Below are 3676 nucleotides of genomic sequence, written 5' to 3' on the forward strand. Positions count from 1 at the left end.
GGAAGTTGGGTGAGAACCGGCTCCTGTTCATTCATGCCCCAAGCTGACGTCACCTAAGCCACGCCCCCAGGAATGTCTTTAAAGGGGCCGGGCTAGCTGCTGCTGCTTTTTTTTTTTTTTTTTTAATATATCCCATTAATTCCCTACAGAGAGAAAGGGAGAGGAATAGAGTTAGAAACATCGATGAGAGAGAAACATCGATCAGCTGCCTCCTGCACACTCCCTACTGTGCATGGGCCCGCAACCAAGGTACATGCCCTTGACCAAAATCGAAACTGGGACCCCTGAGTCTGCAGGCCAACGCTCTATCTACTGAGCCAAACCGACCAGGACCGGACTAGCTTCTTGGAAAGAAGGGAGAGGAAGTCACCAGAGGTTTGGAAAGGACCAAGGGGCCCTCTGGACTCGCTGACGCCCCCAAGGCCTTCCCAAGTTTGAGTGTCTCAAAGGGCCAGTGCCTGCAGGGCTAGTCCTAGGTGATCTCTGAGCCTGGATCCTTGCCCCACGCACCCGGATGGTTTTGCTCTGAGCCATCCCCACTCTCACCCTTTGCCCTCTGGGACCCTGCTGAACAGTGTGGCCTGAGACCTGAGCTGAAATGAGCCTGCCTAGGAGGGGAGCTGCAAAATAGACCCCGATGCCTGGACCTCTGAAGTTGGGGAGAGCAGCTCTGCTTAGGAGCCTCTAAGAATACAGCAGCCTTCATCTCAAACCTGAGTCTGGACCCCTTGCCTTCCTCCCTGAACTACATGAGCTTCAACACCAGCTCCAGCTTCCCCACCAACTACCGGACCCTGGGCTCCGTGCAGCCAGCCAGCAGCACAGCCAGTGTCTATGCAGGGGCTCTGGCTCTCAGATTTCCGTGTCCCACTCCACCAGTGTCCAGAGTGGCTGAGGCATCCAGAGCAAGAAGGAGACTATGCAATGCCTCAGGGACAGCCTGGCCTCCTACATGGAGAGGCTGAGGAGCCTGGAGGCTGATAATCAGAGACGGAGACTGGAGAGCAGAATCGGAAGAAGGCCAGGTCAGAGACTAGGAGCATTGCTTCAAGACCAGAGACAGAGATCAGGCTTCCAGGGAGGAGCTACTGTCCATGCAGAGGAAGTAAATGGTCAGATTGACAACTCTGTGTTGACTGGGGAGTTGGATGCCCCCAAATCTCAGGACCTCAGCAAGATCACAGCAGACAACTGGGCCCAGTATGACAAGCTGGCTCAGAAGAACCAAGAGGAGCCATAACCGGTTTGGCTCAGTGGATAGAGCGTCGGCCTGCGGACTGAAGGGTCCCAGGTTCGATTCCGGTCAAGGGCATGTACCTGGGTTGCGAGCACATCCCCAGTAGGGGGCGTGCAGGAGGCAGCTGATCGATGTCTCTCTCTCATTGATGTTTCTAACTCTCTATCCCTCTCTCTTCCTCTCTGTAAAAAATCAATAAAATATATTAAAAAAAAAAAAGAAGAAGAAGAAGAAGAAGAACCAAGAGGAGCTAGACAAGTCACTCCCATCAGATTGAGGAGGGCATCACAGTGGTCACCTCGGACACCGCTGAGATAGGGGCTGCTGAGAGGACACAGAGCTGAGACGTACGGTTCAGTCCTTGGCGATCGACCTGGACTCAATGAGAAATCTGGGAGAACAGCCTGGAGGAGGTGGAGATGCGCTATGCCATGCAGATGGAACAGCTCCACGGGATCCTGCTGCACCTGGGGTCAGAGCTGACCCAGACCCCCGCAAACAGGCAGTGTCAAGCCCAGGAGTACGTACGAGACCCTGCTGAACGTTAAGGTCAGCTGGCGGCTGAGATCACCACCTACCAAAACTTGCCGGAAGAAGGGCGCCTCTTTGAGGGGCAGGAGGCCAATAAAAAGTTCAAAGATCATTGAACATAAAACAAGAAAAGAAAAAGAATACAGCAACCTTAGAGCAGCCACCTCTAGAAATGAGTCTGACATGCGTGATCTCATTTAATTTTCATCTGGGAAGTAGGTATCATTATACCCATTTTGCAGAAAAGGAAATGGGTTCCGAGGGCTTAAACAGCCCAAAGGTAGTAGAGCCAGGATTTGAATCTGGGTAGTTGCTGCTTTAACCACTGCCCCATCCAGGGGAAGGGTGGGCAAGGTGCTGTTGTGCAGAGCACCTACCCCCTGACCCTGGCAAGGACAGAATCAGTTGGTCTGTTTGACACTTTGGAGGACACCAGCTTCCCACCTGCCCCTTCAAAAGGGCCTCTCCCCAAAGGTTCCTCAGACATGAGCTCACCTTCCCTCCTGACGGAAGCGGCTGACATCAGTGAAACAAACGGGAAATGTCCTCTCACCCGCCTGCCTGGCCACCCACGGCTGCTGTTGCCCAATTGCCTTTTGGCCAGTCTGGGAGGAGCAGCTGTAGCAAACCTGATTTCCTGGGAAAATCCAGCCCCCTCTGCCCGCCTCCTTCTCTCAGACCCCATCCTCTCCTTGACTCCCCTGGACATTGGCCCAAGAGCTACTCTGGGCTACTCTTGTACCCAGGTCCTCCCTGCCAGATGTGGACTTCTTGGCCTCTTGGCCTTGATGCCTACCCTTGAGAAGCGGGTCCAGACATCTCCCCTAGAGGGGGGAGGAGGGCTAATTACAAGTGCCGAGGGTAGTGTAATTAAAGCCTTTGACCAAGATGGTGGGAGGAGAGTGTGTGAGTGTGCAAGTGCCCGTGAGAGTGAGGGTGTGCGTATGTGGCGTATTGGTGTATGTGTGTATGTGTGTGTGAGCATGTGTGGACAGGAGAGGGTTTGGGTATGAGTGTGAGGGTGAGGGTGCCATACTTGGCAGTGGTAGTGAACAGAGACTAAGGAGTCAGCCTAAAGTTTTTGAAATTTCACTTCTTAGAGTCTCATGTTGCTCATCTGGAAGATGTACAAACCTACCTACTTCAGAGATCAAATAAGGTCATGCATGTAAACCACATGGGCCATGACTACAGAATGCCCTTGTTAACTCTCAGCTGCTATTACGGTTGCACATGGTACAGCCAGAGGAAGCAGCATCTGGGGTGGGCGGGGCATTGGTATGCAAGGGCATCTCATTGGCACATGCAGGGGGAGAGAGAAAGAGAGAGAGAGATACATGTATGTATCACTGGACAAGGACCAGGAGGCCTGGAGCAGGTCTGCCTCAGGCTGGCCATAGTGTGTGGGTTCTTGACCTCAAGCAGGAAAGATTTCACAATATGAGTCCAGGTCATTTTGAAAGCACGTTTATTAAAGCTGGGGACCATGGAAAACAGGAAGGGCTTAGGTTAGAAGAAGCAACAGGAGAGAGCCTCGGCTTTGGCTCCCTAGAAACCTTATAGGAAAGAAATGAGCCTGGGCGGGGCTGCTGGCAGCTCATCGGAAAGTCTGAGAAGAAGGGGACCTTGGAGACAGGTTCAGGGGGTAAGCCTGGGATGAGCTGCCGCTGCCCGCCGCTCCCCTGGTTGCAAGTCTCGTGGGGACCCTTAGAGTGTAGGAGAGAGAAGGTAAAAAGTTCATGCCCCAGAACAGGCATGGGTGCTATAGAGAGACCCCCAGTGGGGTCTTTGTCTTAAGGGTTTTTATCTTTCTTCTGAAGGCAGGTGAGAATCTAAGTGGAGGGTCTTAGTAGAATATTCACCAACTTTTCAGGTGCGTTTTTAATATGCGAATGCATCCAAACGAGC

The sequence above is a fragment of the Plecotus auritus genome (assembly GCF_963455305.1).
Source record: "Plecotus auritus genome assembly, chromosome: 2".
In the NCBI taxonomy this organism is placed as follows: Eukaryota; Metazoa; Chordata; class Mammalia; order Chiroptera; family Vespertilionidae; genus Plecotus; species Plecotus auritus.